A 27,553-nucleotide genomic window follows, 5' to 3' on the forward strand; every position below is an offset into this window, starting at 1 on the left:
AATCACAAGCTATAGCGATACAGGTGTTGTGGCAGTAGAAAAAAACGTGAGTGAGGTGTTAGCGTCTACAGATGTGAGCAGCCCCAGAAAACTGGAGTGCGTGTTACTCCTTCCTCAAATCCAATGGACGAAACTACTCAATATATACTATCATTTAAGTAATGGCAGAATCATTGACTTCCCCATGGTACTCAATAATTGTTTTTGTTTTTAATAGATTCTACAAAGGACAAAGAAACACCCATTTCCATTTGTTTTATGTTAAATCAACATCTAACCACTCATGGTGATTTCATTCAAAGCAAACAGAAGGAACTCATTAGCTCATGTGGTGGGAGAGATTGATGGGCTTCAAATGTCTTACCATACATGTTTTCCCAACTGTAGGAACGCATGTTTTTAATTTAAACAACTTCAAGAGGCTAGAGATTATTCTATTCAACAGGCCCGGTGTATTTCTGATCCCAAAATCAGGTTACTTTCCAAAACTATTTGCCATCCCTGTGTCTTCGTTTATGGGGAAGCGATCAGGTAGTTGTCAAGTAGAAGTCTGAATGGCAACAAACAGGCTGATGGATTTGAAAGTGGGCTTACTGACAAAACAGTGCGATTGGTATAAGCCAGTAAATCCAGCTGGTGCCTTCTTCATGGTCCTGCTGAAGCGAACTTGAATATAAATAAACAAAGTCTAAATGGGCCATACAGGGCTTCCATAGAGAAGATGCTGGGACTGGTGGGTGAGGCAACCTGGTGCAGTGTTGAAGAGAACTGTCTCAGAGGGAAAGTTGGATCCGTCATAAAGAACACTTTTTTTACCTCACAGGTTGAAGAGTATGGAATAAAACCAGGCATAGTGGTGACACCTTAAATACTAGCCCTTGCAATGCAGAGACAGGCTGGTCTCTGTGAGTTCAAGGCCGGCATCGTCTACATAGTAATTCCCAGGACAGCCAGAGCTACATAGTAAGATGTTTGTTTCAAAAAAGAGCGACAATAAAAAACAAACAAACAAAAGTATTATAAAACCACTCCCCTTTCTAGTTCAAAACTAGGAGCAAACTTAGATTACAGCCTAAATTTGAGCCTGGCCCTTTTTCTTGATCATACTAGTTAATGCTTGGTGGAGAAGGCGGGCTTCCTGCTCTAGAGCAGCTCAAAGCAGTGAGAGTCATGGATTTAAGTAGAGCTGGTTGAAAATGACTAGCTCTTTCCCTTCTGCCTTGCCAAGCATGGAGCCAAGATGAAATCAAAACTCATTTTCCATGAGACCAGAAACATATGAAAGCATTTGGCAAGGCCAACAAGTTTCTAATTATTCTCTCAGCTCTCTAGGCTCAGTCAAGTTTGTCCAAGAAGGTCAAGCCTTACCTAAGAGGATACGATACAGCCTCGAAGTTCGGAGTAGTGAAAAGCAGGATCTACCCGTGATTATGGTATGCTATGCTTGATGATATTATTTACAAGGTAGAATCATATTCATTTTAAGACCATCATTTTATAATTATTAGTTTGAAAAGATATCCACCCATATAAGTGGCTGCGTGAGTTTTTCTACATGCATCAAGTGTTTAAATATGCATAAACTATCTCTAAAGGATTGTAAAATTTTATACCACTACAATTATGTTACTTGAAAGCAAGAGAATTAAAAATGATATCCCTCCAAATCATTGTTCCACTGAGTTTCTCATAAGTCAAAGTCTTTCTTTTCCATAGATTGTTCCCATAACTCCTGTTAATCTCTGCACCGTGAGGATTTTCTCTAATTGGGTCTTATAGATCTTCCTCTATCAATGTTTCTGTCAAGCGAAGACTGATAGCTGCACTGTCTTTGCAAAGCTCTCTGTCCTGACTTACAGTTATTATTTTGTTCATGATGCATGCCCTCAAGCATCTTCCCTTGTTAACGTGGATGGTTAGAAATGATCGATCTCCCGTTCTTTCTAACACATGGAAACTTGACCACGTCAACCGTGGAGATGAGATTTCTCTACGTTTCTTTAAAATTCTTGAAGCTAAGCCAGGATACCGGTCTCTGCGTGTACCTTTCCTCCTAACTCACCGTGCATCTATCACTTGGGTGCAGAACAGACGCAAACAGATGCTAACTGTGTCGGCAGCTCCACGCTGAACAGCAGCCTCACAGAATACTCTCCGTGGGGTTTTCCACGGCTCTGTCTATCCATACTGCTGTCCACTGCAGTATGACCAACCTGCTGGCGATCTTAGGAGTCAGGATGCAAACACGCAGATGCCCCCTGTAAGTTCTGGAATGTCAAAGGTATCGCTCTATCATTTTCTGGTGTTTTGAGATTAAAGCTAAGTTCTCATAGCTGTCCAACATGAAATGTAGTTGTTTATATAGTCTGAATGTTTTTTCAATAAATAAATAAGATGTATTTCGTGTAAAGACACTCTGTGGTTTAAATTATGAAACATGACACTTTTTACTTCAGCTTTTTTGATCCTCTGATTATTTCCCTTAACTTTTACTGATGTTTTCCATTGTTTTATCTCCTTATTAGTGTAACTGGGTTGTTTTTCAACTAGGATTTCATGCAGCCCAGACCAGCGTGTAGCTGAGGGTAGCCCCATGTTTCTGATCCTTCTGCCTCCAGCCCCTATGCGCAGGAATTATGTTGTATTATCATGGCCATCTTACGCAGTGTTGGGCATGGAACCCAAGGACAGCTAAATCCTGGGCAAGCACTCTCCCAGGTGAACTACAACAGCAGCACTATTTATGTTTCTGCGAAAACATTTACTTGTTTTATATATTTTGATAAAAACAAATCTGAGCATGTGAGAAGCAGAAGAGTAATTTGCAAAGTAAAGTGCTATATAGATCGTTCATAGTATCATACGGTTTGCCAATCAGATGTTAAAAGTCCCCACCTTTCCACAATAATTTAAATCTTTCCATTGAATTTTCACCCCATTGTAACTCTTTGCAGCTCAACAGGAAGGCCCCAGACTGCACAGGGACGTCATCAGCACATGCCGTTGTGATACATAAAAGTTTAGTAGAATAGAATTAATTATTTCTCTGAAACTAACAGAAGTTCAGAATCGTATTAAAATATCTTTCGTATCTCAAAGGACTGCAGAAGTGGAGTGGTAACGATGATATTTTGCTGCATGGATACTTTTAAGTATTTTGACTTTAAAAAAAATCACCAAATAATTTTTGCTTCAGATTGAAAAATAAAACACTATTATAATGTGTCTAAACACTGTGGTGCTGCGCTGTCGCCTGGAGAAATATTCTTGGGATATGCTTTTGTGTGTCTGTCTAAATTATCTACCCTTAATTCAATTGTCCTTCCTACCAAAATCACAGATTGCAACAGAACGGAAACGGACTATTAGTGTGCCAAGAGTTCCCCCACCTCACTATGGGGATGTAATTATGGCACCAACTTAATTGCCATTGTGTCCTTACGACTTGAATTAATGGCTCCAATGCAAACCATGTATTTTACGTTGTTCAGACAATATAGAGCGGAGTGCAAAAATAAAACCAATTTCCTGTTTGTTATCTAATGGTAATTGGAGCACAATAATTCACTGTGATACTGGGTTATTATTACATGCCAAGTGACGACTCTCAAAGATAAAGGCGGTAGATAATAATGAGAAGAAAGCATTTGTAAAAAATAAAAGCAGAGAGAAGTTGACTGCACTCATCAGCCGTAAAATATAAAAGGAGAAGGAACCCAAGATTTAAGACTTGTTTGTCAATAATATGAATCCCAAGGAAAATATTACTTCTTGGGTTGTTTCTGTGTGTTTCTCAGAGTGTAGGCATACAGTAAGTAAATCTACACGTAGTCAAAGAAAGAATCTGGGAAATACCTGAAATAATGAATTTTGACATTTTCATGCCATTATTCAATGCATACTTTAAAGTTTATTTACATATATATACATATATATGTGTATGCATACCAAGGTATTTTATGCAGGTACAGATTCGAAATTGTAAGGGTGGCATATGCTTATATACAGAAAAAAATAATGTCAAGAATAGATATTGAATTAAATGTTAGAAAGCTATCTTTACCTACTTGAGTTAATACATAGGATTTCAAAAGTCAGTTATAAAATACTGTCCCTTCAAAATGGAACCAACTCTATCTTTGAGTAAATTTTCCAGTTAATGAATGAAATGTTTAAATACTGTATAGATTATTAACATCTACAAAACCGAGCCAAATGCAAGCCTTAATACACCATTAAATTTATGACACTCAGAGAGCCCTTACGTAGAGCTGGGGGGGGCGGCTGGGGATGCTAATTTGCTGTAGATTTATAATAACCTGGTCTGGGTGTTTTCTAAGCACTGAGACCCTTTAAACAAAATTAGAAAGCTGCTGTGCTTTGTGTGATTAAAGATGCAATTCCCGTTGGGGTAATGAGAAAAGTTAGAACATGTTTCTTTCTTTATGGATGTTTCTATAATAAACAAGACTTCCATACATTATATATTTTTGTTACTATGATTTCATTGTTTTTAATTATAAAATAAACCAACGGCATTTTAGTGGAGTCCCCGGTTGAAACTATGCCAGAATTGAACTGAAGAATGCTCACTGAACTCCATAAAAATCCTTAAGATCGTTCCCAGGGTCTTAGGGTCTTTCTGTGCAAATACTAGTTCATGATTTTTCTAGAGAAAAAGATGCCTCTGATTTAGACCCACGCAGAAGAACGTCCTGCAGGCCTGATACACTTTGAAACTACACAGCGACGGGCATAAAAGTGTTCATGAGTAACAATTGCTAGATTGTCATACAAATTACAAACAGAAAAAAAAAACAGTCGCTTATCTCTTACACAAATAACATTTACAGCGCTATTTAAAGGTTCACTTGGTAAATTGTAATACATCAGCTTCTAAGCCTTAAATCTGTAAGAAACGCTTTGCTTTAAGTAATGCGAACAGTTTCCTTCAAAAACAATCAGAACGCCTTAATAGAAATATCAATGTCATCATATATGTGTGTGTGTGTTTGTGTCTACAGAAAATAAGCGCGTGCAAAAGTATCAATTCATTAAAAGTTTATCTCTCATAAAACCTTTATTACCCCTTGAAGACTTTGCCACTTCGTATAAAATGATTTATCTTTTGAATAACAAGGTTCCATTAATCTGTTTGACAAAGGAATTTCTGAATCATTTAAATAATTTATTGGGATGAATTATTTAAGTTCTGTAATATATATATACATATATATATGAACATGTATATGTATATGCCCAAATCTATATATTTGTGTTCTAGCACAATACTGTTGAGAATATACAGCATAGGACTCAGATGGTCTGTCCTTGACATCAGCAGTGTGGCTTGGTGTGGCTGCCACAGAGGAGGTTTTTGATCAACCACTGTTGCCCAGGACCCCTGTTAGAGGGCCATTTGTGCTCCGTTTGGCAGCACACGGTGATTTCATGTCAGAGAAATGTACACACGATTTTCTATGTTCATTTTCAATTTTGCATTTTTTGCTGAAATTGTAGGCTGACATAATTTTCACCATGTAAGGATAATAAAGGCAATTATTGAGCCGTCACAGAAAACTGATTCTCTCTGTGTGCTGCTGGAGGTGCTACTGAAGAGTGGCAAGCGCAGCCCCTCCCCGGAGAAATAAGTTGTCTGTGTAAACAAATGCTGGGAGGAGCCTTGAGAACAGACCCCAGCCAGCAGAGCAAACAGCACAACAGGCCCCGCCGGCCCAGGCTGTGCTCAACGTACATGCACTCAGAAATCCCCACTGTCCACTGTTTCTCCGCAGATTATTCCCACAATTTTTCTCAACTAACTCTTGTTATTTTTCCTCCGAAGAATTGTTTTTTTTTTTTACCTTCACAGAGAATGTAAACAGTAATTCTACAAATTTGGCGAACTTACAAAATTTCTGACAGCTTCTACTCGATTTTAATTTTAAGCGTCCAAGGAAGTCAGCTTTTGTTCTAGAATCTCCTATGCCAAAGGTGTTTGTTCTTTCTGACAGCTACATCCCCCGCTTTGGGAGACTCCACCCAGCTTGATGGTGTTTATGTTTATTTGTTTACTTGTGTAGGGCAGTCTTCTCTCCTGGATCCTGGTCTGAGGTTGCTTCATTTCATTTCTATTTCTGTTTTGGAGCACAAGCCGCTCAATGCATACTCTTGGCTTCCACTTGTCAAAGAAGTCTTAATTTTACACATAGATTGTATCGCACGACTGTGGTATTTGGCAAACTTGCAAGCCCACCTGTAACACTTACTACTATACCCTTCGGGTCAGCATCAAGGGTCTATGGTCCATCCATATATGACAGCACTTTAACTGGCATAGCCAATTCGAAACAAAATAACCCAGAAATCTTCCAAGAATATACTTATGACTGTACAAGCATAGATACCATTGATACTTATTACAAATGGAATAAATTCGCTTAGATAGATTGTTTTTAGTCAGTCCACTGAAATATTTTTCTAAGCTATTTGTAAATTTCACATATCGGTGATTGCCATCAAAGTGTGAGTGATTTCTGAAAAAATTAACTTAAGAAGAAGGTTGTATTTGAATGCATACGTTCTTTTTAGTAAATAACACTTTTTAGTAACATCACAAAGGACAATTTGTTGAAGGGGGTTTCTAGTTTCTGTTATAAATGAGTTTATTGTTTATATGAGTATATGTATATGTGTGTGCATGAGTGTGTGTGTATATGTGTGTGTGTGTGTGTGTGTGTGTGTGTGTGTGTGTGTGTGTGTATTTATTGGCATTGTACCAAGTTCAGCAAAGTTGAAATGGTGGTGGCCTTGTCACTTCGAAAAGGACTTCCCACAGTTTCTGTTTCTAACCTCAGCACTCGGAATTTGTTTAAAGGCAAAACATTTTGGACAAATTTCACATTATGTTTAAATGCATCATACTTCTAACTTAGCTCACTATGACTTACCAATCTTTCAAGTCCAAATACCTTATATCCGAGAACCAGAAATAAAATTTTTTAAACGTTTTTTGGTTTCCTTGGCCTTCCAAACGACCACAACCTGTATCAATGCTATCTCAAAGAGCAAATTAATTAATGGAAATTTCCAGAGACGTAGTAGACATTGTGCCGTCACTTTACATGTTAATTTTTTCGTTCTCTTTCACGTTCTATCTTTTCCTGAAATTCTCTGGGAATACAGCAGAATACTAGTTCATAGTGTCAAGGAAACCATACCGGTTCTCCCTACACCTGTCTTTGATGATTGGGAGTTGGGGTCTTCTGGAACCATCATAATGGCCGTATTTAACGTTGCCTGCTACACATTTCTGCAATGCTGGTTCTACTTGTTCTCCACCACAGTAGTTCCTTAGACCATGCTTATAAATTATCAGCATACCTCAGATGCTACAGACTGCTGGAGCAGAACAAGGCTAGCCCACACATGCAGTTTTGTTTGCCCCGCAGACACAAGGTCGAATAGTCTTTTGGTTTTTAATCTGTTATTTGTCAACTGAAAACTGAGATTTGGAGAGTGGGAATGTAGCTCAGGGTGGAGCACTGACTAGCACGTGTCAGATCCTTGTTTGGTGGTGGGCAATTGAGAGGTTATGTATTTTTAGCTTCTGGGGCTCAAGGCAAGGGTTCCTGAGAGCATGGTTTATTTGTAACCTCACAGCACCCTTGAGTATGGGATTTTTCTTGGTAAACAGATATCCGGGCACCAACGTACAAGTTCCCCATGAATCCCGTTGCCTCCTGCAGACCTAAAGTATCTCCTGCGTGAGTCACCCAGTTTCTGCCAGTGCCTCTTGTCCTCTCGGAATGGCATTAAAGGAAACAGAAGTGCATCTTGACCCGAGTCTCTATTCTGTGGAGAGTGGGAAGTCAGAGCATCAGGACTGGATGGGAGCTGGGGAGAAGGTAAGAGCCATGCAGTGCAGGCCTGGGAACCTGAATGGATCTCACAGGATTCATGGAAATGCTAGCATAACAGGATGTGCTTGTCACACCGGTGCTGGAGAGGCAGAGACAGGAGGATCCCGGCTTAGCTTTGTTAGCAAGCCATTCTAGCCCGGTCGGCAAGCTCCATATATTCCAGAACCAGTGTCTCAAACCGGAATGTGGAGAACGGTGAAGAGCACTGACATTGAGCTTTGGCCTCTCTCTGTATGTGAGCTCTCCAACACGAGCTCGGGTGCACATGCACACAAATACGCATATGTCTACATAAGTGCACACATATATACATGAATATATATGTACACACAAGCACACAAGGTCTTTACTTTTGACCCACTTTCCTTTCATGCCTTTCCTTTTTCCTCCAGGAAACGAGGAGCCTCTTTATATGCTTCAGTAGACACTCCTTTATATTCTGAGCAAACATGTGGATCGCATGTCCCCGTCTAAGACATGCAGAAACGTACAAAGTAACAGTGAACGTGCTTTCCTGTGTTCAAAGGGTTCACGGTGATACTAGCAGATTTGTTACTCGCAATTCGCACGGTGAATCGTTCTGCTTACCGATTGGCTGGAGTTCACAGGGCCTCAGTTTTCTCCTAGCTGGTTGCTAACTCCCCACAACCCTATACTGTCTTAGTCTTGCCTTACACGTTGTTTTGTTTGCACCACCCCCAACCCCCATGTTTATCAGAAGCAAATGCTATTTCTCATTACTCTTGCACCATGCCATACCCGGTAATTATGTTCCACCCAGGAAGGACACGTGAAAGAAATCAGACACTTCCCACCCACAGACAGAAGCAAACAACCTTCTCAGGACTGTTGCCAACTGCAGAGGTTACTAGCCATTGCTCAACCAATGAGTAGGACTCATGGCAGAGACAGCCAAACACGAATGTTTTAAGGCAAACAAGCTAGACTTTTACTTAAAGCCACAAGGGATTGATAGCCCCACACAGGCTAATTCTATTTTTCAAAGGAGAATATTTACTTAGAATCTGGGCAACCTACAGAACCTGAGTTAAGACTCATTTTCAATACCCCAATTCAGCATGTTTCCTGCTGATATCACTGATACTCCTCTTGTTTATTTGGGTTTTTGGTTGTGTGTGTGTGTGTGTGTGTGTGTGTGTGTGTGTGTATGTATGTGTGTTTGTGTATGTGTGTGTGTGTGTGTATGTATGTGTGTTTGTGTATGTGTGTGCACGTGTGTGTGTTTGTGTGTGTATGTGCATGTGTATGTGTATATGTGTTTGTGTATGTGTGTGTGTTTGTGTGCATGTTTGTGTGTGTGTTTGTATATGTATGTGTGTTTGTATGTGTGTGTATGTGCATGTATATGTGTATATGTGTTTGTTTATGTGTGTGTGTTTGTGTATATGTTTGTTTGTGTGTGTGTGTGTGTGTGTGTGTGTGTGTTTGGTTTTTTAGATTTTTGATTTTGAGACTGAGCTTTTCCATGTGGCCCTGAAACTCACTCTAGACCAGGCTGGCCTTGAACTCAGAAATCCACCTGCCTCTGCCTCTTGAATGCTGGGATTAAAGGCATGCACCACCACCGCCCGGCTGATGTTTACTCTTAATTTACTTTATGGTCACTGTTTCCCCGTACAGATTTCCGGTGTAATTGTAGGTGAAGAAAGCTTCTCATGGAATGTCACTCCATCAGTTTATAATCTGGAAAGTGTGATCATCATGAATGTCTGCACAGCATGAGAACCCTTTAGAGAAATAATGCTCATTTTTAAAGGTATCTGTAAGTTATCTGTAAAATTTGGTGATCCTGGATATTAAGCCAAGGATCTCACATACAGTGTGGCCTCTCCTCCACTGAGCCAAGTCACACATTGCGGGCTACAGAGTACCTTTTCTAACATGTTGAAATACGGGATAATATGTTATTTCTAAAAAATTATATTTTGTAGTATTGATGGACTACTGCTCTCTTCAAGAAGTTCCATCTACTTTTAATAACTGACATTTTCCTTACTTTTGTTTCAGAGCACGTGATACTATACCTGCCAGATATTGTGCTATTAAAACTTCAGTAGAACAATTATCCTATTAGTTGATGTGTAGATTCCATTAAATGGAAATCATTACAAATACCTTCCTGTCTGGAAACCAATACTGGCATCTATGATCATGTTAGCCTAGTCTAAAGTAAATTGACCAAGAAGGATGGCGCCCGCACCTAAATCCCAGGACTTGGGGCACTGAGACAGGAGGATAAAGTGTTCAAGACCAGCCTAATCTACACAGTTAGTTCAGGTCGAGCCTAGATGGCTTCCTTAATCTAGGCTGGGGAGGCAGCTCCAAAGGGAAATGGTTACTGAGCAACTGTATTCTGGCTTCGGATTCCTCAAACCCTTATCAAACTAGGCACAGCAGAGCCAGTCAGTAGTTCCCAAGCTTCTGAGGTGAGATGGGAAATGGAGACAGAAACTGGAGGGCTAGCCTGATCTATAGAGTAATGAGAATTGGAGGACAAGGATCAAACAAGGAGGATGGTGAGAATCAGCAGCCATTGTGGCTCTCAGATACATGTATGTATGTATGTATGTATGTATGCATGTATGTATCTCTCTCTCTCTCTCACACACACACACACACACATTTAATGTTTAATTTATGAAGACCCTGTCTCAAAAGAAATGGTTCTTTCTTTTCATCAGGCAAGGCTCTTAAAAAATGGCATTAATACGATTAAATTTCCATTAATTATAGCATCTATTTTTTAATTCTTTCGTCTCATTTCTACTAATCTGACAAACTGAAAAAATAAGAGATAAAAATCAATAAGTTGAATGAGTGATTAGACCAATTTCTTAGTTCATACAGGAAACATAGAAGGAAAGAAACCTGTTCTCCCCTATCGTTTATAGCTCTCGACAGAAGATGTATTTTAAAAAGTAAAATGTCTTCTTGTGCTTCCTAACGAGCCAATGAACCCACACCTGGCTGAGTCCTTTATGTTCTCTCCTTATGTAAATTCTACGGTTTAGCTCGGTCTGGGTTTGGTAAACACCGTTTGAAATCATTTGCTGTACCGAAGTTTTTGAAAGCTGACAACTGAGTTGTGGACTCCATCCTTTCAGAGAAGCCCCAGATGCTGTTTTTCAAAAATAAAAATTAAATGGAAGATTCATCGGTTTTGCTCACTACCCTTGAAAAAGATCTATAGGAAAAAAATCCAAAAATAGCCTCATAATTTGAAATGTATGTCTACTTACCCCTCTTTAATGTTAATTTTAGGCTTTTGTTTGCGGAAGAGCATCTTACTGTGCAGCCCTGGCTGCCCTGAAACTTGGCAGAATCTGGAGTGCTGGGATTAAAGGTATTCGCCATCATACCATCACCCCCAACCCTAGGATCCCTCTCCTCCTCCCCCTTCTTTTCCCCTCCCCCCTCCCCTCCCCACTCTGTCCTTCTCTCCCTCTTCCTCTCTCCAAGAGTCTTGTGCATGCTGTGTGTTCTCACACTGAGCCAAGTTTGCCTTCCAGCTTTCCAAGAGCGACAGAAAGGGGAAGGCTGTTAAAAGATTGCCAATACTGAAGAAGAAGAAGAAGAAGAAGAAGAAGAAGAAGAAGAAGAAGAAGAAGAAGAAGAAGAAGAAGAAGAAGAAGAGGAGGAGGAGGAGGAGGAGGAGGAGGAGGAGGAGGAGGAGGAGGAGGGGGAGGAGGAGGAGGAGGAGGAGGGGAGAGGGAGGGGGAGGGGAGGAAGAGGAAGAGGAAGAAGAAGAAGAAGAAGAAGAAGAAGAAGAAGAAGAAGAAGAAGAAGAAGAAGAAGAAGAAGAAGAAGAAGAAGAGGAGGAGGAGGAGGAGGAGGAGGAGGAGGGGGGGAGGGGGAGGGGGAGGGGAGGAAGAGGAAGAGGAAGAGGAAGAGGAAGAGGAAGAAGAAGAAGAAGAAGAAGAAGAAGAAGAAGAAGAAGAAGAAGAAGAAGAAGAAGAAGAAGAAGAAGAAGAACCACCTAGTGAGACCAGGAAGAACTCACTGAATACAAACCTGGCCAGTTACACCTCCTTCATACCTGACGTCCTAGGGTCTTTCTCTGCCCTCTCCTCTCAACAGTAAGTAATTTCAGTCCTGGGTTGGCTCCTACAGAGACATCCTTCCTTCCCAACAACTCTGATGCACCTCCTCAACGAAGAGTTCAGCCATTTTAAAGTGAAATCACCTCAGGCATCAACCGCATTCTCCCCACCCCACCCCCTCCGTTCTGATAAAAATTCTTCTGAGGAACAAGTGTCTCACAGTCTCTGATAAGTGCAGAAGAAGGATAATGAAAAATTCCCATGGAATGTTCCAGATGTCCACCATCAATTCTAGGGATACATTATAGGGCAGAAGATAGAACTATGTCATTCGTGGACCAACCTTCCCTTCCAGGCAAACAATCAACTCAGGAGAGAGAGACCTCAGGCCAACTGGGCATAACTAAAATAGACTATTCGTTAACAGGTGGGCTCCGAGTGCAGACGCTAGTTCATAATTACTTTTTGAAAGTCTAGTCATGCTCTGCAGTTACAAAATGAATCTTGGCGTTAGAGTCATTGGCGTTAGAGTCAGTTCCCCCACTGGCATATTGTAGGGATAAAGGAATAGGCTGGATTTCTTGGAAATACCTTTTCGTGGTGATCCCACTTCATGGGTTTAGTTGGGGTGGAAGTCGTGGGCAGGTCAAAGGAAGAATGCTACTAGGAAGCACTACCTCTGTATCAGATGCTGACATTTCAAGTTTCCTTTCTGTCAGGGCTGGAGCTGTGCTGGTAGCTGCTAGTTTAGGGCCTGCGTCTATTTTCAACTACTGTTATCTAAGCCCAAGCAGATGAGCCATGTATTATTAAATGTTATTTGTTTCCTCTATTTTAATCTTCCTCCAGGAGGGCTGGGGAGGAGGAGAGACCAGCATAGGACCCTGGCCTGAGCTCTGTCTGTACTTTCTTATCCCCCTGCCCCACACACACAGTAGTTGTTCTTGCCTGGAACAGTTTGCTTTTAGATCCGAGAGAGCCCTGGGTTTCCCATCACCACCTTACATGGAAATGTGTAGTCTGTAAGTGTAAGTTCTTTAGGAGAGAGAGCTAGAGTTCTTTAAAAATGTGTGTCTCAGCCTTGGCAGTGGATTCCTTGGCAGTTGTGTGGCCCGGAGGGAACCAGACGCCGAGAAAAGTCAAGCCAGGTATGTGGTGCCTGCCTGCACCTGCTTCTGAGGTACCCACTGCCTGGATCCAAGGCCTGTGCGCTGGGGTAGAATAATCTGGAAAGCAGGTGTGCATGGGGTGTCTGCCTGCCCATCAGATCAGTGACAAATCGGAAAAATAATGACCTAGAAAAGTTAACTTGCCTGACCATAAACAAAATGTCAGAAGCTGCATCGTTGAGACAGTGTGAGTGCATGTTCTGGAAAGGCGCAGGTCTCGTTTCAGTTTTCGAAAAATTTAAAAAAAGCAGCCTTACACAGCAGCTTACTCTGTCATTAGAAGCAAGTACGTTTGCTGTAATTCAACCAAGACAATGTCAGCCACAACCTTCCTCATCCTCTCTAAGGCTCTTTCAGCACCCGGTTTGACCTGCTCTTCAGAGAGGGAAACCTGGTGACCTGCAAAATGCCGTTAGCCTCAGTCCACTCTGTGTTCTTCACCTTGGTGAATAATTCATTCAACAAACACACTGTGTAGCTATTGAGGGACAGACTCAAGGAATACAAAGATAAATAAATACCGCCTGCCATCAGGAAGCTCGGAGGGAGGGGAGGAAAACAGGGAAAATAAAAGTCAAAGAAAGCAGGCACTGTTGTAACAGGATCCTTCCATCAAGGCCTTCCACCAACGAGAGAAAAATGATCATCCCTTTAGCAGATGGGAAAAGTAAAGTCTGAAGGTAAGGGATACCCTGTCACGAATCTCTTGAAAATGCAAAGAGAGGTCACACCTGGTCTCAGGAACGCCTAAAGCTGGGGTACAGAGCAGAATTCAAAATGTGTGCTCCCCGATGAGCTGTGTGAGGGACCCTAGGCAAGTCAATTAACCTTCTCTGGCTACAATTTGCTCACCGATAAAAATGGAGGTTTTGGACCTTTCACTCCCAAGGGCCCTTCAGTCGAGAGGTGTCGCAGCAGCACCTTGAGAGGGCACTCGCTGAGTGCGAGGCTTGATCAGAATCCCTGCCATCCCGAGCCTTCCGATTATTCCAGCCGAGTGTCAATATTAAAGCTCCAGGGAACCTTCCTGATGTCTTGGGCACAGCGTTTCATCGCCTAAACATTGTAGTGTGTGTGAGTGTGTGTTCACGTATGTAGGCGTGTGGAGACCAGAGGTCAACCTTGAGTTTCACCTTGTTTGTTGACACAGGGTCTTTCTCTGGCCCGAGACTCTCCTGGGCGATGGCTTGGCTCTCAGCAAGCCTCGAGAGAACTCTCTGCCTCTCTTGGCATCCCTAGCACTGGAATTGAGAGCCTGGCTCCATCCCTTGCATAGGTTAAAAACAGCCGACTCAGGACCTCAGGCAGACACTTTATAACTGAAGTATTAACCCAATAAATATTAATTTTTAGACCTCTTCTTTAATTATAATTAGGCCAAGCAGATTGGAAGGTTGGCGTGAATAGGCCTCACTCGTTGGAAGCTATGAACCTGCGTATACCTCCGCTGACCCAGGATGGATGAGAGAGGACGGAGAGACCCTGGAGAAAATTCTTGGTGAGTGTAAATGGCAGGCCCAGACATGGCAGGAATTCAGGAGTGTAGCCATAGCCTTTCCGGCCAGGAGAGGTAAGAGATTCTTTTCACAAAACCAATAGAGCAGTAGCACATCTTGGCACTGGGGATTTTAGTCTCCAGGTATCTGCAGAAACTTGAATTCCTTGGATAGCAAAACACTCACAATTTCTTGACCAGCCTTGCTGATAATTTCATTTCCCAGAAGGCAGAGTAAGCATTAAGGAGACTTCTGCTCAGGACCCAATTCTGACAGAAAGCAGTAGGTAGAGTAGAAATGATTGCAACCTTGGGGGAAAGCAGCCATGCAGGCTCAGGGTTTGATTTAAACAGTGTTCTGCCTATGCAAACACAAATGGTTCTAATGAGCAGGAAAACGGGGAGGAAACTAAAGAAACCAGCACGCCACACGGGGACTTGCTGACAGCCTCTGAATCTCAAGCAGCATGTGCAAGAGACGGGAAGAGGGGGCACATAAGGGGGGCGAGTAAGAGGGGGGGCAGGAAGCAGGAATGGATGAAGGCAGAGTGGACCTAGAGGCCCTCAGCAAAACTGAAGCCCTAGGGCTCCTGGAGGACACTGGAAAGAAGCGAAACTGCTATTTCTCAGCACAGAATCGGAGAAAACAGCAACCCAGGAACAGGCCCGGGTTTTGAATCGGACGACAAATTCATTCATGAGGGAAAGAGAGCAAAGATTTTCCTTTCTTCTATGCATCTTCCCTTTAAGGTCATCTGCGTCTCTGCTCACACGTCACCTCCTCAGAGAGGACTTTGACCACCTCTGGAAAACAGTTCTCCCTGACATCTTTGACCCTCTGACTTTCTCATGGCTGATGGTACGGTTATCTCACACACCGAAATGTTTGCCTTCTGCCTTGGAATGTAAGCTCGGAAAGCAAAGGGACTGCGGCTCTCACTAATGCATGTCTAGAGCCTTGCCCCTAACAAGCACTCCTCGGAGGGCATGAGCTCAGTGAGTGGACTCAAGACTGCGGGGCTGGCTTTCTAAAAGGAGAAATATATGAGGGCGTCACTCAACTTACTGAGAACATGGGCAACATCATCGACATGTTAGCAGGTATTCTACGTGAGTACTTAATGGGCTCTAATTACCACACTGACCCTATGAGTCTTGTATCATTCCTGTGTTTCTTCTCCATATTCAACTGCAGGAGTGTACACAGCTAACATGTAAGCCAAGAGAGTTGAGGACAGGTCTCAGCACAGAACTTACATACTCCTCCTGAGGAACTGTCAGCCCATCTCTTGATCTCTGTGAATCATTAGCAGGTATCATCTCAACGATAGGGTGAAAAGTCAGATCGGCTGCCTTTATCAAATCAGGGTTGTCAGGAGGCACAGGGAAGAATATCCCTGATGTTAGAAGGAAAACAAAACAAAACAACATGCGGGGCCCAAGACTTTAGGTCTAAGACAGGAGTGTTATTTTAGGGAGAATGGCTAAGTACTTGTATGTAAACATGAAAAACTTTGCAGTTATTTTAAGATTAAAAGTCAGAGAAAACATCCACTAGAAAAAAAAAAAAGGAACAAGCTATTTTGTTTGAGCTTCTATATCACTTCCTGGAAAGGTCCGTAAACAGTCTAGCTTTGCCACAGGTGCAGATGTGCGGACTTTGACAAGACACGTGCAGTCATTTTATCCTTGTGAGCTGCGTGGTTTAGGGAGAATCTTGTAGTATGTAGAGTGTATCGTGACTAGTTGAAGGGCCGCCCCGATTGCAATGTTAACGAAACGGCATCCACCCAGAGAAAGGTTTCAGATGGATACCACAAGGCCTTTTCCTTTCCCCTCGTCTGATGCGAACGCATTTGTCAGTGACTGAGATAAAGCAAAAGGGAGGCATGGCTGTCAGAAACGGGTTACGTGAGGGAAAAAAGACGCATTAGATTACGAAATCAGGGGTACAAATGCCCTCAACAACTGAGAGATGCATAAAATTTAATAATATGTAATTTGGTTAGAGTAATTGTGTGGGCCTGCCTTGGGACTAAAACACCAACTGCCTAAATTTGGTTTGAAGTCTATGTGACTTAGCAACGGTGCTCCTCGGGGAAGAGAAGAGAGCCGTGCCTGGCAGGGAGCCACTGGTGTGATGGTGGCAAACAAGAAAACAGAAGTCGTTGAGACTGTGTGATAAATTAGAGCCTTCCTAAAGTAATGGAGGGAAGAGTTAGTCCAACTCCACTTTCTGTTCCACACAGGGCTGTGCTTGGTTCTGCGGCCATGCTTGGTTCGAGGGGTAGCATTTCAAAGAAGGAACCGAGGAAGATAGGAAAAGCCCAGGATGCAGCAGATGGAACGTAGCTGTCTCCTGTGAGAAAAAAACTGAAAGAGTTTGGGGATTTTTATGCTAAAAAAAAAACAATTATACTTAATCATGTTATCTTAATAGGGTAATGATTTTAATCACTATTGAGGATTTACTATTTTCTAGATGCTGCGTTAACCATTTTCGCTTTAATTAATGCTCACAACAACCCTAAGACGTGGTGGGTTCGGAACTCTTTGTGTATTCATGTGTACAAAGTGGTTTTAGGTGATAAGCGCTAACAGACGTTAAAGCTTAAATTTTAACCCCTTGTCTACTCAGTCCTTAAACCAGATTTTCCTCACCACATGCAAACTAGTTACCACTTACATAGGCCCAGATATTAAGTATGTATGTGTATACATGTATGTCATATATGATAAAATTACATGAAATAACAGAAAATCAAAATAATATGCGGAAAAAGGAGACTGGAAACAGACATATCAAAGTTTTAGCAACAGTTAAGTTATACTAAGGTACTGAGAAAAATCACCTTCTTTTGTTTGTTTCTTTTAATTTTAGAAAACTTTTTTTACTAAGCTTATCTTGATTTTGTAAAACTCCCACCTGCAGCTTTTGAATTAAAAAATAATTACTATGTCAAAGAGGAATTGGTTTATTTTAAATGTTCCCAAAGATGTTGTATTAAGATTAAGACACCTAAAAGCATTATCAGACATATTTCAGTATAGAAACAGAACTACTTATAGACCATTTTATAAAGAGTTGACTTTTTTAATTAATTTTTTTTTGAGACGGGGCCTCCTGTAACCCACAGTCACCTTAAACTTGCTGTATAACTGACAATGGCCTTGGAATTCTTACCCTGCAGCTGAGATCATCCCCAGTTCTAGAGACAATACCGTGATAACATAAGTCATGCATTCCTTTCTAATGCTGTCCAAAGTCTGGGAGTGACGCACTATCATTTGATTCCATCCAGATTACAATTTATAAAGTTCAGAATGTTCAAACTACGAGCCAGAAAAAAAAAAAAAAGAGTAAGCCAAAGAGTAATTGTTGAATATTTCATTTTGTACAGAGACCTTTCAGACTGCAAGTAGATTTAGTAAAATATTTCTCTACTGAGTGCAAGAGACTCTCAGAATCGGGAGAGCACAGCGCGGGTCTTCATTTCTGCAGCTGTGTGTTGGCTCCGGATGCAGGCGTGGCCAAGAGGAGACATAAAGCTGCCACCCTCACTTGCTCAGTCAAGTCCCTGAATCAAGTCCAGGCGGCCCCTGACTACTAAGATCTGAGTGCAAATGGAACCCCTCAGAAGTGACCTTGGAATGACCTTGGGTCCTGTGCACACCTTTGCCTCTCTCCAGGCCCCCATACATGCCATCCCACCTTCTTCAATAGATAACCAAATAAACGTTCACTTACGTATTGGTATGGATCCTGAACTCAGAGTCTTACAGATGTTAGGCAGTTAGGCAAACACTCGGTCACTGAGTCCTACTTTAAACACATACACTCACACGCACATGCACATGCACATACACACAGGGGGAGAGAGAGAGAGAGAGAGAGAGAGAGAGAGAGAGAGAGAGAGAGAGAGAGAATGAACTAAGATTTCTATTGTCTAAGTCAAAAGTTCTAGGAGCTGGAGAGATGGCTCAGCGGTTAAGAGCACTGACTGCTCTTCCAGAGGTCCTGAGTTCAATTCCCAGCAACCACATGGTGGCTCACAACCATCTGTAATGCGATCCAATGCCCTCTTCTGGTGTGTCTAAGACAATGTATTCATATACATAAAATAAATAAATCTTTAAAAAAAAGTTCTATAAACACAAGATGCATTCTTTTTCTTAATTTCCCTAGATCTTATAACACTTAACATACTAGGCACAAAGCAAATATTTATTGGCTTAATCAGTTTGGCAGATAGGTTTTTTAATCTAAGGATGATCAACAGGGCTGTCTTTGATTTTACACAGTGAAAGTGGGTATATCTCTTACTATTGTATTGTTTGTCAGTCTTCTCTCCAATCCCACTTTCTTACCTTGAGCAAATAATAGAACCTATTCCTCGTCTCCTTACCCAGGTATCACAGCTTATGAGTGCATATGAGTCCAAAATGTGAGGCAGAAACAGGAGGGCAGAGTTCAAGGTGATCCTAGACCACCATTCAAGTTCCGGGCTGTCCTTAGATAAATCAGAACCCATCTCAACATCAGTCAATCGGTTGCCCCAAACTTTGGATTCGCAGCTCTGGCTGGGAACCGTGGACAGCAGACTGCAGCTGGGTAAATACTGAAAAGCTGGATCCAGGGAGTTTACTAGGAAACTATGGACACTTTCATCATAATGGAGAAACAACGCTGAGGTTTGCTAGAATACTTCAGGTGTGAAGAACAGAGCCTAAACTAAGGCAGTCATCTCAAAAGGAGAAGGAAAAGGAGGCCTTGGGAAGATGCTGTGTGCTGAGAGTTGATTTGGCCAGAAGATTGACTGCTGTGAAGGCTGCACAGACAGACAGGGGTCTCCTTTGCAGACACTCCAGACTGTCTGAGCGGCAGGTGTCTGTCCTCTGCTCGTTTCTAAGGGTAGACATCCTAAGTGAATATGTGTCTCCCTGGTTCTCCTCTGTTCCTTGGGTTTTAGGTAGCCTTTTCCTCATGTGTTCTGTGGTCTTCTCTTTGTGTGTCAGTGTCTTCAATTCTATCTATCTATCTACCTATCTATCCATCCATCTATCTATCATCTATCACATATCTATCATCTATACCTATTTATCTATCACCTACCTATCTCTCTATCACCTATCTATCTCTAACATTTATTATCTATCTTTCTCTATCATCTATCACCTATCTATCATCTATCACCTATCTATCATCTATTATCTACCTATCTACCATCTATCTATCAACTATCTACCTATCATCTATCTATCAATCATCTATCTATCTATCTATCTATCTTTCTATCATCTATTCTTGTGCCATTGGGACTGAACTAAAACTGTGATAGGCACACACTCTCGTTTGCTCTTTTTTCTTAAAAGATTTTTTAAAAGATTTTAAGTACGTGACTGGTTTCCATACATGTGTATATCTGTACATCATGAGTGCAATCCATGGATGCCATAGAGGTGTAAGATCCCCATGAGCCACAATGTGGGTGTTGGGGACCGAAATCTGGGTTCTTCTGCAAGAGTCGCAAGTGCTCTTAGCCACCGAACCATTTCCCAGGTCCTTCTTTTCTCTTAAAAAATTACCTGACTCTCTCTCTGTCTCTCTCTGTCTCTCTCTGTCTCTCTCTCTCTCTCTCTCTCTCTCTCTCTGTGTGTGTGTGTGTGTGTGTGTGTGTCCGTCCACACAGGGGTCTTGGATAGTGATTTGAAGCATTCCTTCTTAGTCTGATCCGCCTCTGAAGAAATTGAAGGACAGTCCTATATCCTGGTCAAACCTGGGCTTTCAGAGTTCGCCCAATGTGATGACTATATGCTCAGTCGCCTGTGGAAGATAACCTTGACTGAATTAGCGGGAATGAGAAGACTTGCTGCCCATTCCCTGAAATGGCTGGACTCTCAGACCATGGATAAAGACTTAAAATCTGTCTGTTCTTTTATCTATCAGCTAACCCAGTCTCCCATTGCCTGAGTTGTCCTTATTTCTAGCTTCGAACCTTACAAAGATCAGCTCTGCATGGGTCAGCCTTGGCCACGTCTGAGGGCACTCAGGGCTAGTCAAACAAGAGTGGGACTTCTCCCAGCAAAGTCCCAAAGCGGATGCATAAAAAGTATTTGCGCGGCCTTGAAGTTCCAAGTGAGACCACATTGTACACAAACAAGGAGATTCCAAGCATATGTGACATACGTCCGCCTTGGGCATCTCTGTGAGTGGTTTTTATGAAAAAAGAAAAAAGAAAAAGAAGCAAGGAAGTAAGGAAAAAAGAACGAAAACAAGGAAGCTTGAGGAAAGGTTCTGTACAAAATCCTCAATACCCAGGATCCTGCTTTGGGGGTTGTTGTTGTTTTGTTTGTTTGTTTTTCTGTGTTTGAGACAGAGCTATCCTGGAACTCATCAAGGTAGCCAAGGATAGCTTTGAGTTCATGATCCTCCTCCGCACTAGAGTGGTGGGGTTAGAAGTCTGCGGTACCACGCCCAGTCCATGATGCGCTCGGGGCCAAACCTGGAGCTTTGTGCCTGTTTGGCAAGCACCCTACCTACGTAGGCTGCACCCTCAGATACACTCTTGGTAATTAATGTATTACTTTCTGGTTTAAGCTGATCAGAACAAAAAAATCGCTCTGTTGGCTATTGTTTACTTGCTGATCTTGAGTTTTGCTCTGGTAGCGCTCACCTGATGAGAAGAGATCACTGTCCAGACGGAGCCTCATCAACATCGGAATCACAGGCCTGTGTCACCTCACCCTACCCAGGCAGGACTTCCTTTCGATTCAAAAGGTACAATTTAGTGGCTAATTTGAACTATATATTTCCCCCTCCCAGACTGGGACTATAACTAAGGTCATGGGCACCACGGACAGACAGTATTGGCCTCTGAGCTATGTTCCCTGGATTCCAGGGTCCTGCACCAGGACCCGGGATGCTGACTGTGCTCCTTCTGGGGATGGAGTTCCCTGTCGATGGGCATCTTCCCATCACAGCAAGCCATGTTCACCCCACTCAGTGCTTCAAGGCCAAAGGTCTTTCATTACTCAGCAACATTTTGGGTGAAAAACTCGTCCTTAAACCAGTACAGCAAAACAATGTGATGACTCCCATTAGTTGTAAAAGGTGAAAACTTGGAGCAGGTAAATGAGAAAGGAAAAACTTCTCACTCAATGTGATGTGTACCAAACACCTCTCATTTAATGGGGAAATATCGGAAACCTTTGATTTCTTTCTTTTTTATTTTTTTATTAATTATTCATTTATATAAGTACACTGTAGCTGTCAGACACACCAGAAGAGGGCATCAGATCTCATTACAGATGGTTGTGAGCCACCATGTGGTTGCTGGGGATTGAACTCAGGACCTCTGGAAGAGCAGTCAGTGCTCTTAACCGCTGAGCCATCTCTCCAGCCCGAAACCTTTGATTTCAAAGTCAAGACAAGACAGCTGTGTCACACAGTATTGGAATGGGCATTGACCTGGGGTAGGTGGCAGGGACATGCATAAAATTGAGGACAAAACAGTCGAACAGAAGATAGCCTTCTTGTCAATGGAGAAAAACTATAAAAAAACAAATAGAAACAAGTTTACTGAGTGCAGATTATTAAAAAGTTGCATTTGAATGTTAAGAAGGGAACATTAGATGCTATTATATCAACAAACACAGAATCTGAAAGGTATGATTGAAAATTTCTTCGTAAGGAGGTAGACGTAAGTTTAGTAACTATATGTCAAAGATAAAACTTTTCTAAAGAAAGCATCGTGGGTGCTGGAATCAGGTTGATCATGAGTTTGGGGCCAGCACAGGCTGTATGTGAACCCCTAACTCAAGAAAGAAGTGAGGAAGGACAGAGAGGATGGAAGGGAAGCAGGAAACAAGGGATGGGGAGAGGGAGGGAGAGAGGGGTTATGGGCAGCCATACTTGGGATGTAGATCATATGGATAGACTGGAGCAGTACTGGTTATATAGGGAGCATTTCATCCTAACCTGTAGATTCCATAATCCAATCGAGTTGATGTTTTTAATCAGACCACCCTCGCGCGCGCGCGCGCGCGTGTGTGTGTGTGTGTGTGTGTGTGTGTGTGTGTGTGTGTGTGTGTAGGCCAGAGGACAACTTCTAGTTGGTTTTCTCCTTTCTACTATGTGGGTCCCAGGAATGACTACAAGACTTTGGAGCAAGCCCCCTTTTCTACTGGACATCTTGCCTTTCTCAGTCTGTTTTTGTGCCCATAGAAGAAGGCAGGGACAAGCTCTTTCTAAAAATCTACTTATAGGAGAAAAAAGACACGGTGACCAAAATACCTCAGGGAAGAAGGGGGCACACTACTTACCAGAGAGCTCAAAAAGTTATTATGCAGGTACAATAACTTAGCAGTGTGACATTGACAGAGGAACAGACAAATTGACCAACAGAGCCAAACGGGGAACCAAACGTTAGGTGGAAAATGTGTGGCCATTTGATTTACGAAAGGCTAGCTTTGACAAATCACCCGGGGAAAGAACAAACCATTACAAACACAGCACAGAGACCGTAATTTCCTATTTTTTCAAAACATATTTCTACCTCGGACATGAAAGTTGACTTCAAATGGATACTCAGATACAGAAAGCAAAATGCTAAGACACTTAGAAGACAGAAGGACATTTTCTGAACTCACATGTCAAAGGGAGAAGTAGCAAAAGAGATCGTGCAGAATGAGAGCTAATGAAGAACTCATATTCAGTGTGGCCCCGAAAAGCGGCAGCAGCAACGACAAAAACAACAGCAACAGCAACAACAACAACAACAAGCTGCCAGAAACAAACAAAATACACTTATCACCCGACTAAATTAACTAACAGATTAGTACATAAGTTACCTACAAATCAGTCCGTCAAGAATCATTCATGTTAGAAGAGAAACAAGAGAAACCCTATAACCAATAAGACAACTGCCTCAGCGATGAAGGGCTAGAAACTTGAAACCATGAAGAGTTTTCATTATCTAATCAGCAATTTCGTTAAAAATGCCACAACTTCCCCAACAGTATCATGTGTTCACTGGGGCCCCGAACACTTGAACCCTGATCTTTGTGCTTCTGGTAGGACCTGGACCTTGAACCAACGTTGACAGCCATGAGAGGGTGAAGGACACTGGGATCCTCATACCTGGGGAGCTGTCAATTTTATTTTCAGTGACTTTTGTAGCTCAGACCCCCTCAGCTTTCCAGTATGGACCTTTCAGACAAGGTGGCTCTGTGCAGGGACTTTAGTGTGTCTTTAAGGAAGTGTAGCACTGTCCCTAAGGGCTATTTTATGTTACTGGGGTATCTATTGGCATACCCTAGTGTAACAAGCAAAAAAACCAAATTCTCAAGAGGTAAACAAGATCATCCCAAGGTTTAGAACTGTCGTCCTCGAGAAACCTTTTCATGTTTCTGTTTTAGATATATACATTCTATATTGTTGATGAGATGACTGTATGTCCCAGTGGAAAACGAAAGGAGAATACAGGAAGCAGTGCAGATGCCTGGAGCGCAATGGAATATTCTATAACAGTGTACACGGTTATGTGACAAAGAGTTGAAAATGTGCTATTGTGTGAAATAATTATAGACAGATATTGTTCTCTTATAATACAAAGTGAATAATTAAACATGTTGAGGTACAAACACATGAAATAAAGCTATTTGGGGGAGGGTAAAGTCATAATATTGCTTTGGATAAGCAAGAGATATAAGGGGGCAAAGTACAGATAATGTTTAGCTGGGACTGAAGGGAGGGACTACGGAACTGTAATTGACAAACACAGGGTGTTTGTCAGATGACATTGTAGTTCCTGTTTTTCTGCTGACACCGGCTGGCATTGTGTGTGTGTGTGTGTGTGTGTGTGTGTGTGTGTGTATGATGTGGGTGGGGAGGTACAGGTGCACACGTGACGTGACTGTGGGATTCAGTGGGCACGTTTCGGCAGTTTGTCCCCTTGTTCCAGTACAGGCGCTGGGGATGGAAATCAGGTTGCAATTTCAACTACAAAGGTGACTTCTTTATCTGCTGAGCCATCTTGCCAAACCTCCCCACCCCCATATTTTTTAACTACTTAGTACTTTATTCAGGTTTCAAGTCCACGAGTACTTTAAACTCTACAAACTACATGATGTAGTTGTTGATAGACTGGAAGTGCATTTGTGTACGTTTAATAGGCTGTGTGTATACTTGAACAACTCAAAGCAACCATAAATTACTTTAGAATCTAATTTAGGAGGGAGCACAGGGAAGTTCCAACACAGCCATCCATCCCAGCCAGCCTGACTTCTTAAACAAGGCCACTCGTGCACACTTTTAATCCCAGCACCGGGGAGGCAGAGGCAATTGGGTCTCTGAGTTTGAGGTCGGCATGGTGTATGGAACAAGTTTCAGGACAGTCAGGGCTACACAGTGAAACCCTGTCTTGAAAAACCAAGACCAAAGCAGCCCAGCAAACAAAAAGCAGTGGTTACAAATAGCTATCAGCCTGGGTTTTAAACGCAAAACAGGTTCTGCTATTGGCAGACATCGGTGCACAGAGAAAACCTTCCAGAGAGCCCATCAATTACTATTTGGCTAATAAGGACAAATTTTTTTTCCTGTGAAATGAAATACATGGAGTCAAAATCCCCGAGGTTGACAAGGAGACGATTAGGTGACCATGAAAAAGGAGAGAAGCGACCTTCTAGGTCTTCCCCTTGCTTGTTTCCAACTGTGGGACACACTGGGCCCCTTAACAGGCAACCAGTTCTCTATTCTATCTTTCAGTGTCCTCTTGCCTCAGCCTCCAAAGTGCTAGGACCGTGGATGGGTGCCACAGCGTCCAGCCTTAACTTTCCAACCTCAAAAATATTTGCACCCTTCCTTGACATACTGCAAGGGGGTGGTTCACAAACATTGTTTGGACCACACGAAGATTCTCTCCGTTTTCCTACTTGTCTTGAGACTGAATTTTTCTTTTCGCCCCTTACCATAAGCAGGTTTTCACACAAGGGCTTCTGGGTCTGAGGGGCACTGGCCCGGTGTCTAGGATGCCCTGGACCTGACGCTCAGCCCCACACAAGTAAAACGAAATTTGCAGAGAAATCCGCAATCTTTGCAAAAGCTGGATGCAGAACCCACGCCTTTGCAGAGGTCCCATCAAGTATTCTGAGCAGAACTCCCACCCTGACAGTGGTTTCCACAGGGGAGAACTACACAGTGGGTTGTCGACCCAGATGAGCTATGTTGAGTGTCCGCCTGCCGATCCAATGGGCGGAAGTGTTTCCTCTCCCTGTCCCGCCTTTCCACCTTGTGAGCATTTACTGTTCCCATTCAACTGAAAACCACCTCCCTCTCATCCACTAACACCAATGTGAAATCGCAGAACTTGCCTGAACACAGGGAACGCATTTCCACCAGAATTTAAATGGCTTTTAAAAGAATGGTTTTCGTCACTTTAGGTACTTTAAAAATATATTTCACCTAGTTAATATTCATTTATATTTTGGTTCCTCCTGGAGTTAAATATACATTTAATTTTATGTGGTTTTTAGTTTCTCCTGGAGTTAAATATATATTTAATTTGATATGAATATTCTAGTTGTAAGTTTGGCAGAGAGGAACGTTTTTCAATTATATCTGTATATATTTTTTATTTAATACTAAACATGTTCTTTTAAATAGTTTATTATCCACGTAATGTTTTTCTTACATTAGAAATTATATATATATATATATATATATATATATATATATATATATATAACGGGGAATTCGGAAAATGAGCAATGGACAGTATTCATTGAGTCTTATTCCTAACAGTCTGTGGAGCCTCTGAGTCTCTCCCCAAGCCCACAACATATTATCAATCTAGTCATTCCCAGCACACCACACGTGTAATGTTCTCTCTCTGCCTGCTTTCTCACACTCTCTGATGTTTAATTATTTCAAAGTGATATTTTTCTTCTGTGGAAATTTCCTGGCTTTCACTGGTTAACGCTCAGGAGTCTCAGAGCAGGGCATCGCAGAATCACTAACTTGCTGTGGACTGTTTCTCGCTGGCGCTTCTCACTCCGTGAGATTCATCTGTTTATCATTTAGATTGTAAAGAGGTCCTGATCAAGACCATAATGAAATGACTTGCTGGGTCATAAAACCACGAAGACAGTCAAGCCACACTTTTGAATAAAATCCTGCAGTAGCTGGTGGAAGTTTTGATATATGGTTCAGAAAATACACATTTTAAAATTCACAGAAGCTTCAAAGCCCTGGTCGGACATAAATTCCAATCCGTTTTCCTGTAACAGTAAAAAATCCGAAGGATGCTCGTTCGCCAACTCTCAGTATGTGTCGCAGGTACACAGTCGCTCTCTGCATGCAGGACGCACAGCGCGTTTATTTCTGCCTCGGCGTATATTTTAAAATAAATTACCCCAGGAAACAAAATGTTTGAACACACTGTGTTCAACTATGATCCGACAAAGGAGGCAAAACCTTCCTTTCCTTTCAAAGAGCCTGTATCATATTTGGCGAAACTGTGGGGTGCTCGAGGGATTTGAAAGCAGCACTCGGCTACTCTGAGATCCCCCTCTAGAGTCAGTGGGCGGGGTCCCCCTTCATCCTGTCTCTATGCTTCTTGCCTTCTGCTCGGGAGTTTCAAATGTAGGAAGAGTTCTGTACTCACCATTCTGGGAAAGATGAAATTCATCGTCGAACCATAAATACCCTGGAAAGAAAAGGAAATATTATTATTTATTATACCTCCATCTACAGAAGTCCTGACTGCCAAGTGACTGACTGTACCAGCAGCAAATCAAACGGAAATGCGGCTCAGCGGGCCAAAGGTTCGCGAACCCAGACGACTCGTGGGTAGGGCTGTCTCGGGATTGAGCCGTCCCTATGATAGCTGCTTTCAGAGGCGTAAGGCG

General features: G+C 42.2%; 1 protein-coding gene across 7 annotated transcripts in view; it reads right to left on the bottom strand.

The window, feature by feature from the left end:
* Positions 1-27,553, bottom strand: part of Adgrl2 (adhesion G protein-coupled receptor L2) — a 631,071-nt gene that overhangs the window by 176,874 nt on the left and 426,644 nt on the right. For all 7 annotated transcript variants that reach the window (XM_063281223.1, NM_001302210.1, NM_001302212.1 and 4 more), the window contains 1 exon segment: positions 27,310-27,351. The gene's annotated coding sequence lies outside the window, so the exon portion shown is untranslated.

This window comes from Rattus norvegicus, chromosome 2 (assembly GCF_036323735.1).
Source record: "Rattus norvegicus strain BN/NHsdMcwi chromosome 2, GRCr8, whole genome shotgun sequence".
NCBI classification, from domain to species: domain Eukaryota; kingdom Metazoa; phylum Chordata; class Mammalia; order Rodentia; family Muridae; genus Rattus; species Rattus norvegicus.